The 12,836-nt window shown below is 42.1% G+C and overlaps 1 protein-coding gene across 1 annotated transcript in view; it reads right to left on the minus strand.

The window, feature by feature from the left end:
- The window catches only part of cica (capicua transcriptional repressor a), a 118,131-nt gene extending 112,013 nt beyond the window's left edge, over positions 1 to 6,118 (minus strand). The window contains 1 exon segment of the mRNA XM_061897285.1: positions 5,900 to 6,118. The gene's annotated coding sequence lies outside the window, so the exon portion shown is untranslated.
- Positions 6,119 to 12,836: the final 6,718 nt, after the last annotated feature.

The following is a 12,836-nucleotide window of genomic DNA, read 5'->3' on the forward strand; positions in this document are numbered from 1 at the left end:
GAAGCCTGTAGTTGATTTTTACTATGTAAATGTTATATTTTCATCAACATGTGATAGCAGGGACCCTGCCATTCAAACTAGGCCGCTACATTACTAATGATTAATGTAACTATAGCTGAAAAATAGTACAATAGCAATATTCATCCCTGAACACCATGGAGTTCATGTAGGCTTGATGATGCACTTACATTATTACACACACACACACACACACACACACACACACACACACACACACACACACCGCACAATGAGCTAACACACATACCGCAAAATGAGCTAACGTTACGCTAAAAGTTAACTAGCCTTCACCTCAAGCCAGGCCTGCGAGCGAGGTGAGCTGTCATCAGTTTCTGATTCATTAAATTGTCTAACAGTGCAAAAATATTGCTCATTTGTAGTGGTCTTTCTTGAACTATTTGGAAAAAAAAGATATAAAAAAAACTAAAAACTTGTTGAAAAATAAACAAGTGATTCAATTCTAAATATAGATTTCTACACATAGAAGTAATCATCAACTTAAAGTGCCCTCTTTGGGGATTGTAATAGAGATCCATCTGGATTCATGAACTTAATTCTAAACATTTATTCACAAAAAAAAAAAAAAATCTTTAACATCAATATTTATGGAACATGTCCACAAAAAAATCTAGCGGTCAACACTGAATATTTCATTGTTGTATTTCTTTTCACAGTTTATGAACTTATATTCATATTTTGTTGAAGTATTATTCAATAAATATATTTATAAAAGATTTTTGAATTGATGCTATTTTTTGAATACCGTATTTCCTTGAATTGGCGCAGGGCATATAGTATGCGCCTGCCTTGAATTACTGCCGGGTCAAACTCGTTTCGCAAAATAATTAGCGCTTGCTTAGTATGCCTGGTCAAACTCGTGACGTCACAAGTGACACTTCCCCTGTCATCATTTTCAAAATGGAGGAGGCTGATTTCAATAACGGTGATTTGAAATTGCATAAAGGGAAGAAGATTAAGAGCTATTCAGTAGGATTTAAGGTCCAAGCTTACATCATACTCAATTTTTTACTGCATGCCTTTGGTAAGTGCCGGAGTGAGAAGAGGTTTTAAAATAATTAGCGCATGCTTACTTTTACCGCATGCCTTTGGTAAGCGCAGGAGTGACAAGAGGTTTTAAAGGCCTACTGAAACACACTACTACCGACCACGCAGTCCGATAGTTTATACATCAATGATGAAATATTAACATTGCAACACATGCCAATACGGCCAGTTTGGTTTACTAAATTGCAATTTGAAATTTCCCGCGGAGTTTCTTGTTGAAAACATAGCGGAATGATGATGCGTGCGCGTGATGTCACGGACTGTCAGGACATATTAGCGCAGCACCACAAGCGTCTAAAAGTCCTCTCTTTTCATCGCGCAGTTACACAGTATTCTGGACATATTTGTTGCTGAATCTTTTGCAATTTGTTCAATTAATTAATTAATTGATAATGGAGAAGTCAAAGTAGAAAGATGGAGTTGGGAAGCTTTAGCCTTTAGCCACACAAACACACGGTGAGTCCTTGTTTAAAATTCCCGGAGGTGAAGCTTTACTATGGATCAGAGTGGTCAAGCGAACATGGATCCCGACCACTTGTCAACCGGCAGGTTTTGGTGAGAAAATTGTGTTAAAAAGTCGCCTCTTAACGCAGATCTGTGGAGTTTGCGCCGTCCTTGTATCTGCCGTCGACTTCCCTCAATTACTAGCCTCAAGACACCCGTGGACACACCCCTCCGACTATCAGGTACTATTTAATCTCACTAAAACACTAGCAACACAATAAAAAGATAAGGGATTTCCCAGAATTATCCTAGTAAATGTGTCTAAAAACATCTGAATCATTCCCAATGCAATCGCCTTTTTTATTTTTTTAAATTTATTTATTTATTTTATTTTTTTCTAGTCCTTCATTATCAATATCATCATCCACGAATCTTTCATCCTCGCTCAAATTTATTGGGAAATTGTCATTTTCTCGGTCCGAATAGCTCTTGCTGCTGGAGGCTCACATTAAAAACAATATGAGGACGTGAGGAGCCCTCACCCTTGTGACGTCATCGCCTGCGACTTCCGGTAAAGACAGGGCTTTTTTATCAGCACCAAAAGTTGCGAACTTTATGGTCGATGTTCTCTACTAAATCCTTAAAGCAAAAATATGGCAATATCGCGAAATGATCAAGTATGACACATGGAATGGACCTACTATCCCCGTTTAAATAAGAAAATCTCATTTCAGAAGGCCTTTAAAAGGGGAGAAGGAGGAGCGATCGTGGCAGAAGACAGAGGAGAAACTGCAACAACGAAAGACGACGAGAGCGACCAGAAGAAGGATGAGCCCGAGAGGAAGACGCAGTCACCGGCCACCGAAAGGCGCGCCGAGTCGAGCAGGAAAAGAGGTTGCGCTAGAAATTGGCGTGACCGACAGGGACCAAACAAGGTTTATTGAAACAATAAACGAGTGTCAAACCTGCTACGATGCGTCTTGTATCGATGGTCCATGCAACCCACACGATGACAGCTGGAGACCTGTCACAGTCATTTTCTATATCCCATTGAGACAAACCCGCGATATATCGTATATATCGTACATATCGATATATCGCCCAGCCCTATCGTGCAGTAATTTTACCAGTCCGGCCCACTTGGGAACAGATTTTTCTCCATGTGGCCCCCCGTCTAAATTGAGTTTGATACCCCTTTTCTAAACATTTCTTCACACAAAAAAAAAGAAATATTTAACATCAATATTTATGGAACATGTCCACAAAAAATCTAGCGGTCAACACTGAATATTGAATTGTTGCATTTCTTTTCACTGTTTATGAATTTACATTCATATTTTGTTGAAGAATTATTCAATAAATATATTCATAAAGGATTTTTCAATTGTTGCTATTTTTAGAATACCGTATTTCCTTGAATTGCCGCAGGGCATATAGTATGCGCCTGCCTTGAATTACTGCCGTGTCAAACTCGCTTAGCAAAATAATTAGCGCATGCTTAGTATTACCGCCTGGTCAAACTCGTGACGTCGCGAGTGACACTTCCCCTGTCATCATTTTCAAAATGGAGGAGGCTGATTTCAATACCAGTAATTTGAAATAGCATAAAGGGAAGAAGATTAAAGGCCTACTAAAATTTGATTTTCTTATTTAAACTGGGATAGCAGGTCCATTCTGTGTGTCATACTTTATTATTTCGCGATATTGCCATATTTTTGCTCAAAGGATTTAGTAGAGAACATCCACGATAAAGTTAGCAACTTTCAGTCCTAAGAGAAATGCCCTGCCTCTACCAGAAGTCGCAGACGATGACGTCACATGTTGACGGCTCCTCACATATTCACATTATTCTTAATGGGAGCCTCCCAACAAAAAGTGCTATTCGGACCGAGAAAACGACAATGTCCCCATTAATTTGAGCGAGGATGAAAGATTTGTGTTTGAGGATATTGATAGCGACGGACTAGAAAAAAAAAAAAAAAAAAGTTAAAACAAAAAAAGCGCGATTGCATTGGGACAGATTCCGGACTTTTTTAGACACATTTACTAGGATAATTTTGGGAATTCCCTTATCTTTCTATTGTGTTGCTAGTGTTTTAGTGAGTTAAATAGTACCTGATAGAGGTGCACGTCCACGGGTGTCTTGACGCGCAATGTATCAGGGGAGTCGACGGCAGCTGTACGGACGGCACGAGCTCAGCTGATATCCGGTAAGTGGCGACTTTTTAACCACAATTTTTTCACAGAAACCTGCTGGTTGACATTCGGTAGGGATCCATGTCCGCTTGACCGCGCTCTGATCCATAGTAAATTTTCACCTCCGGGAATTTTAAACATGGAATCCCCGTGTGTTTGTGTGACTAAAGGCTCAAGCTTCCCAACTCCATCTTTCTACTGTGACTTCTCCATTATTAATTGAACAAATTGCAAAAGATTCAGCAACACAGATGTCCAAAATACTGTGTAATTATGCGGTTAAAGCAGATGACTTTTAGCTGTGTGTGCGCGTAGCGCTCATGCTTCCTAAAAACCTGTGACGTCTTGCGTACACGTCATCATTACACGACGTTTCCAAGACGAAACTCCCGGGGAAATTAAAAATTGTAATTTAGTCAACTAAAAAGGCCGTATTGGCATGTGTTACAATGCTAATATTTCATCATTGATATATAAACTATCAGACTGCGTGGTGGGTAGTAGTGGGTTTCAGTAGGCCTTTAAGGTCCAAGCTTACATCACAGTCAATTTTTTACTGCATGCCTTTGGTAAGTGCCGGAGTGAGAAGAGGTTTTAAAATAATTAGAGGGGTTAGTGCAGGGGTAGGGAACCTATGGCTCGAGAGCCAGATGTGGCTCTTTTGATGACTGCATCTGGCTCTCGGATAAATCTTAGCTGACATTGCTTAACACGATAAGTAATTAATAATTCCGCTGGTTATCACAGTGTTAAAAATAACTTTCAAAATAGAAAACATTCTCATGCATTTAAATCCATCCATCCATTTTCTACAGCACCTGTTCAAGAAGTCGCATTATTGGTAAGAAGTATTTTATCTATTATTGGCTAGCCGCAGAATAACAATGTTATTTGAAATAATAAGAGGCTTATTGTACTCTAAAAATGTTGTTAGTAATTAAAAATGTTTGCATTTAGTTGTATTCAGTGTTAAAAAATATTATATGGCTCTCAAGGAAATACATTTAAAATATTTGGCTTTCATGGCTCTCTCAGCCAAAAAGGTTCCGAACCCCTGGGTTAGTGCGCGTCTGCCTCACAATACGAAGGTCCTGCAGTCCTGGGTTCAATCCCAGGCTCGGGATCTTTCTGTGTGGAGTTTGCATGTTCTCCCCGTGAATGCGTGGGTTCCCTCCAGGTACTCCGGCTTTCTCCCACCTCCAAAGACATGCACCTGGGGATAGGTTGATTGGCAACACTAAATTGGCCCGAGTGTGTGAATGTGAGTGTGAATGCTGTCTGTCTATCTGCGTTGGCCCTGCGATGAGGTGGCGACTTGTCCAGGGTGTACACTGCCTTCCGCCCGATTGTAGCTGAGATAGGCGCCAGCGCCCCCCGCGACCTCAAAAGGGAATAAGCGGAAGAAAATGGATGGATGGATAGCGCATGCTTACTTTTACCGCATGCCTTTGGTAAGTGCCGAAGTGAGAAGAGGTTTTAAAATAATTAGCGCATGCTTACTTTTACCGCATGCCTTTGGTAAGCGCAGGAGTGATAATAGGTTTTAAATTAATTAGCGCCCGGGCGGCAATTCAAGGAAATACGGTATTTAAAAAAAAAGATCTCACGTATCGCTTGGCATACCTTCACGTACCCCCAGGGGTACGCGTTACATCATTTACGAACCCCTGCAGATTAGTGTGCGTACGCACGCCCACTGGGCCGCAATGACAAGGGGAAGAACGTGCTGGGATGCGCAGATCCAAGTTGTGCAAAAGTGAGTGACAGCTGTGACGGATGACAGCTGAGGCCCCGCCGCGCAACTTTGCACGCACCGTCGCTGTTATTCGCCCCATTGTCAATGTTTTAAACACAAACAATGCCCTGGACCCAATGCACTCCATTACCTGCTGCTCATTATGATTATCAGCAAGTCAACAGAAGGGAAAAGTGCAGTTACGGAGTTATGACGTTGGATTTAATTCTAGTGGAAAACTTTCAGGGCTATGGCGAGACGCACCCTTTTCTCGCTCCCCCGCCCACCCCCCGTCCTCCTCCGCCGCCTTTCGCACTCGCCGAAGACGCGGTAATAAAGTCGGCGTAACGTAACATGTCGCCGGTGCTCTCGGGGGTGAAGAAGAAGCGAGCCCGCTAGCCGCCATGCTAGCCGCAGCGGGAAAAGCTTAACACTCACCGCTAACGTCAAGCTAGCCGCGGCCGTAGTCTTATGGCCGAGTCCGGCGGCTGGAAAAAATGACAGCAGGGACGTCCGCGGCCGCCAGTCGGCTCAGTCGCTCATGTTCTTCCGGTGAGGCAACTTAAAAATGAGGAGTGGGAAAAAAAGGACAAAACTCCTGCCTCTGTATATTCTACGCTACAGTCGCAAAATGGTGAATGGAGACCCCCGGATCCTTGACAACCAGGCCGCTCCGCCAATGGCGACGCGCAAGCGAGTACAGTAGCCAATAGGAGCGCCGGGAAAGCGACCAGAGGCGGGACATGGGCGCCGAGTGGATGTGATTGACGGCGCTCGGCGGCCAATGGCGGCGGGGGAAAACAAAGAACAGCTGTTGGCAGAGCGAGTCGGCGCTGGCCTATCAGGCGCCGGTGTGGGCGTGGCCGTGCGGAAGTAAAGTTCGGTGTTTTCTTTCCAAACCCCAGACCAGAATACATATCGAAAACGCAACCTTAATAAGCTTTTCTTACATATTCCTTTTTGTGCAACTTTATTTTAACAGCTTATTGTTAAGTGTTCATTTTTTAATTTTTTTTTTACATTATTTGAGTGTTTTCCATGCTTCTGTTGACATTTACTTTCCTTTCTGCCTTGATTGCTGAGGGGATTATAATAAAGATTAAATTTGAAACAATGAAAACATTTTTTTATGTATTTTTCTTCTGGTCCCTAATTTTGATGGACCATAAAAAAAAACATTGAATAATTATCGATATCGACCAATATACAACACTTATATCGTAACACCAGTTTCAGCCATATCGCCCAGCCCTAATACTGATACCTGATACTGATTCCACAATTATTGATACTTAAAAATGAAAAACTGTAAAATGTACTTCTATATTTACTGCTTTAATTAAAGGCCTGCTGAAATACGATTTTCTTATTTAAACGGGGCTAGCAGGTCCATTCTATGTTCCATACTTGATCATTTCGCGATATTGCTATATTTTTGCTGAAAGGCTTTAGTAGAGAACATCGACGATAAAGTTCGCAACTTTTGGTCGCTCATAAAAAAGCCTTGCCTGTACCGGAAGTAGCAGACGATGTGCGCGTGACGTCATGGGTTGTGGAGCTCCTCACATCCTCACATTGTTTACAATCATGGCCACCAGTAGCTAGAGCGATTCGGACCGAGAAAGCGACGATTTCCCCATGAATTTGAGCGAAGATGAAAGATTTGTGGATGAGGAAAGTTAGAGTGAAGCACTAGAAGAAAAGAAAAAAAGGCAACGGCAGTGGGAGCGATTCAGATGTTATTAAGACACATTTACTAGGATCCATCCATCCATCCATCCATTTTGTACCGCTTATTCCCTTTGGGTTCGCGGGGGGCGCTGGCGCCTATCTCAGCTACAAACGGGCAGAAGGCGGTGTACACCCTGGACAAGTCACCACCTCATCGCAGGGCCAACACAGATAGACAGACAACATTCACACACTAGGGCCACTTTAGTGTTGCCAATCAACCTATCCCCAGGTGCATGTCTTTGGAAGTGGGAGGAAGCCGGACGACCCGGAGGGAACCCACGCAGTCACGGGGATGACATGCAAACTCCACACAGAAAGATCCCGAGCCCGGGATTGAACCCAGGACTACTCAGTACCTTTATATTGTGAGGCAGACGAACTAACCCCTCTGCCAACGTGAAGCCCCATTTACTAGGATAATTCTGGAAAATCCCTTATCTGCTTATTGTGTTACAAGTGTTTTAGAGAGATTATAAAATCATACCTGAAAGTCGGAGGGCTGTGGTGACCGCCAGTGTCTCTGATGTAAGCCACGGAGGAGCCAAGAAAGTCGCAGCTGCCTCTTTGACAGCTGCTGCAGGACGCAAGCTCCGCTCATATCTCCGGTAAGAGCTGACTTATTACCACAATTTTCTCACCGAAACCTGCCGGTTGACATGTGGTAGAGAAACATGTTTGCTTGACCGCTCTGTTTTAAAGCTTCACAACAAACAAATAAACACCGGCTGTGTTTTGGTTGCTAAAGGCAGCTGCAATTCACAGCTTTCCACCAACAGCATTGTTCTTTATAGTCTCCATTATTAATTGAACAAATTGCAAAAGATTCAGCAACACAGATGTCCAAAATACTGTGTAATTTTGCGATTAAAGCAGACGACTTTTAGCCGTGAGTGGTGCTGGGATAAAATCCGCTCCAACCAATAATGTCACAAGCACTCATGAACATAAGCGTCATCATTCCGCGACGTTTTCAACAGGACACATCACAGGAAATTTAAAATTGCAATTTAGTAAACTAAAAAGGCGGTATTGGCATGTGTTGCAATGTTAATATTTCATCATTGATATATAAACTATCAGACTGCGTGGTCGGTAGTAGTGGGTTTCAGTAGGCCTTTAAATTGCAATTTTAAATTTCCCGCGAAGTATCCTGTTGAAAAGGTCGCGGAATGTGACGTTCATGATGACGCGTGTGCGGGACGTCACGGATTGTAGCGGACATTTTCTTCCAGCACTGATCACGGCTATAAGTTGTCTGCTTTAATCGCATAATTACACAGTATTCTGGACATCTGTGTTGCTGAATCTTTTGCAATTTGTTCAATTAATAATGGAGACGTCAAAGAAGAAAGATGTAGATGGGAAGCGGTGTATTGCGGCCGGCTGTAGCAACACAAACACAGCCGGTGTTTACTTGTTTACATTCCCGAAGGTGAAGCTTTACCATGGAACAGAGCGGTCAAGCGAACATGGTTCTCTACCACATGTCAACCGGCAGGTTTCAGTGAGAAAATTGTGGTAATAAGTCGGCTTTTACCGTAGACATGAGCGGAGCTTGCGTCGTTACTCATGCAGCTGTCAAAGAGGCAGCTGCAACTCTCTTACCTCCTCCAACCGGCCGCCCCCGAAAGTGGGATGCTTCCACCATGGAGGACGGGGAAAAAAAAGCTCAGCCCGGCCTGCCTTTGCTTCGCCTCGTCGAGAAACGTGGCTTCCCTCAGAGACCCTGGCGGTCACCACACCCCTCCGACTTTCAGGTACGACTATATAATCTCACTAAAACACTAGTAACACAAAAAGCAGTTAAGGGATGTTCCAGAAATATCCTAGTAAATGTGTCTAATAACATCTGAATCACTCCCACTGCCCTGTTTTTTTTTAATGTATTTTTATTTTTTCTAGTCCTTCACTCTCACTATCGTCATCCACGAATCTTTTATCCTCGCTCAAATTAATGGGGAAATTGTCGCTTTCTTGGTCCAAATCGCTCTCGCTGCTGGTGGCCATGATTGTAAACAATGTGAGGATGTGAGGATCTCTACAACCCGTGACGTCACGCGCACATCGTCTGCTACTTCCGGTACAGGCAAGGCTTTTTTATTAGCGACCAAAAGTTGCAAACTTTATCGTCGATGTTCTCTACTAAATCCTTTCAGCAAAAATATGGCAATATCGCGAAATGATCAAGTATGACACATAGAATGGACCTGCTATCCCCGTTTAGACAAGAAAATCTCATTTCAGTAGGCCTTTAATTAACCTACCAAATGTTTTTATTTGACATCCAAGACGTAAAGTTGTTTAAGTTTCCCCATTAACTTTTAAAGTTTTTATGTGCAAGTGGCAAAATCCACGTCGCGACAGCACAAACTTCCAACGTGACACACTTTCTCTTCAACCGCACTCCTCGCGCCCTCTACTGGCTAATAGGATGCGTTCAAAACAGCAGAGCGGGCTTTGTCCCGCCCCTTCGACCAATCCGCTTGAGCGCTGGGACACATACGTCACCAAAGCAGCGCGCAATTGGCTGAGAGCTTGTAAGCGTGCGGGCCAATGGCGCAGTGCTGCGGTGTGCTCACAAGGAGCTTGTTGCCATCCATCCATTTACTACCGCTTATTCCCTTTGGGGTCGTGGGTGACTATCTCAGCTACAATCGGGCGGAAAGGCGGGGTACAACCTGGACAAGTCGCTACCTCGTCGCAGCTTGTTGCCATCATGTTGGCCAAACAGGAAAAGCCCGGAGAGCAAAGTGGCGTAAAATAGTCGGGATTATGACCCATTTACACTCTTGCTGACAAGGAAGCACACTTAACGCACACGTGCTTGACCACGCCAGGCGCGTACTCGATAGTGCACTTAAAACATGCCCGGGCATGTTGCGTAAGTGTGGCGTGCACTAATGGGGCAATGCGCGCGCACGGTGACACGCGCTCCAGTGTGCTTGAAAGTACTTAGTACATTTGTGCGCGTGCACAGCGTAACGTCAACACAAGAAAAAGTTTGTGTTGTGATGAAGGCGAGCTTTCGCTTTTAGCTTCAGACGTCAACATCAACCGTTGCAGTTACACCCCTTGTCCACTAAAGGGCGCCACCTCATCATTGGAGAACAGACACCGCACAATGATAGTACTTCCATCCATCCATCCATATTCTACCGCTTATTCCCTTTCGGGATCGCGGGGGGCGCTGGCGCCTATCTCAGCCACAATCGGGCGGAAGGCGGGGTACACCCTGGACAAGTCGCCATCTCATCGCAGGGCCAACACAGATAGACAGACAACATTCACACTCACATTCACACACTAGGGCCAATTTAGTGATTGATTGATTGATACTTTTATTAGTAGATTGCACAGTACAGTACATATTCCGTACAATTGACCACTAAATGGTAACACCCGAATAAGTTTTTCAACTTGTTTAAGTCGGGGTCCACGTTAATCAATTCATGGTACAAATATATACTATCAACATAATAGTCATCACACAAGTTAATCATCATAGTATGTACATTGAATTATTTACATTATTTACAATCCGGGGGGTGGGATGAGGAGCTTTGGTTGATATCAGAACTTCAGTCATCAACAATTGCATCAACAGAGAAATGTGGACATTGAAACAGTGTAGGTCTTGCACAGCCAGCAGAGAACATAGTGAGTTCACATAGCATAAGAACAAGTATATACATTAGAAGTACATTTGAGTTGTTTATAATCCGGGGAGATGGGATGTGAATGGAGGAGGGTATTAGTAAAGTGTTGAAGTTGCCTGGAGGTGTTGTTTTAGAGCGGTTTTGAAGGAATATAGAGATGCACTTACTTTTATACCTGTTGGGAGTGCATTCCACATTGATGTGGCATAGAAAGATAATGAGTTAAGACCTTTGTTAGATCGAAATCTGGGTTTAACGTGGTTTGTGGAGCTCCCCCTGGTGTTGTGGTTATGGCGGTCATTTACGTTAAGGAAGTAGTTTGACATGTACTTCGGTATCAAGGAGGTGTAGCGGATTTTATAGACTAAAGTACTTCATGATCACTTAACAACTCACCTTGTAATACTACTCAGCAAGCGAGTGCGCACACGTACGTACACACACACACACACACACACACACATATATATATATATATATATATATATATATATATATATATATATATATATATACACACACATATATACATAAATATATATTTATATACACAGATATACATACACACACACTCACACATACATTATACATATATATATATATATATATATATATATATATATATATATATATATATATATATATATATATGGGACGGCGTGGCGCGGTGGGGAGAGTGGCCGTGCGCAACCCGAGCGTCCCTGGTTCAATTCCCACCTAGTACCAACCTCGTCACGTCCGTTGTGTCCTGAGCAAGACACTTCACCCTTGCTCCTGATGGGTGCTGGTTAGCGCCTTGCATGGCAGCTCCCTCCATCAGTGTGTGAATGTGTGTGTGAATGGGTAAATGTGGAAGTAGTGTCAAAGCGCTTTGAGTACCTTGAAGGTAGAAAAGCGCTATACAAGTACAACCCATTTATCATTTATTTATATATATATATATATATATATGTGTATATATATGTGTATATATATATATACATATATATATATACACAATAATTTGCAAATCCTTTTCAACCCATGTTCAGTTGAATATGCTACAACAGGGGTCACCAACACGGTGCTCGCGGGCACCAGGTCGCCCGTAAGGACCAGATGAGTCGCCCGCTGGCCTGTTCTAAAAATAACTCAAATAGCAGCACTTACCAGTGAGCTGCTTCTATTTTTAAAATTGTATTTATTTACTAGCAAGCTGGTCTCTATTTGCTCGACATTTTTAATTCTAAGAGAGACAAAAGTCAAATAGAATTTGAAAATCCAAGAAAATATTTTAAAGACTTGGTCTTAACTTGTTTAAATAAGTTCATTTATTTTTTTACTTTGCTTCTTATAACTTTCAGAAAGACAATTTTGGAGAAAAAATACAACCTCAAAAATGATTTTTAAACACATATACCTTTTTACCTTTTAAATCCCTTCCTCCTCTGTCCTGACAATTTAAAGCAATGTTCAAGTATTTTTTTTTTATTATTGTAAAGAATAATAAATACATTTTAATTTAATTCTTCATTTTGGTTTCTGTTTTTTTGACGAAGAATATTTGTGAAATAATTCTTCAAACTTATTAAAATTAAAAAAAAATATTCTGGCAAATCTAGAAAATCTTTAGAATCAAATTAAAATCTTATTTCAAAGTCTTTTGAATTTCTTTTGAAATTTTTATTCTGGAAAATATAGAAGAAATAATGATTTGTCTGTTAGAAATATAGCTTGGTCCAATTTGTTATATAATCTAACAAAGTGCAGATTGGATTTTAACCTATTTAAAACATGTCATCAAAATTTAAAAAAATAATGTGAGTGTGAATGTTGTCTGTCTATCTGTGTTGGCCCTGCGATGAGGTGGCGACTTGTCCAGGGTGTACCCCGCCTTCCGCCCGATTGTAGCTGAGATAGGCAGCAGCGCCCCCCGCGACCCCAAAAGGGAATAAGCGGTAGAAAATGGATGGATGGATGGATGGATCTTAATCAGGAAAATTACT

This window comes from Nerophis ophidion, linkage group LG04, assembly GCF_033978795.1.
Source record: "Nerophis ophidion isolate RoL-2023_Sa linkage group LG04, RoL_Noph_v1.0, whole genome shotgun sequence".
Taxonomy (NCBI): Eukaryota; Metazoa; Chordata; class Actinopteri; order Syngnathiformes; family Syngnathidae; genus Nerophis; species Nerophis ophidion.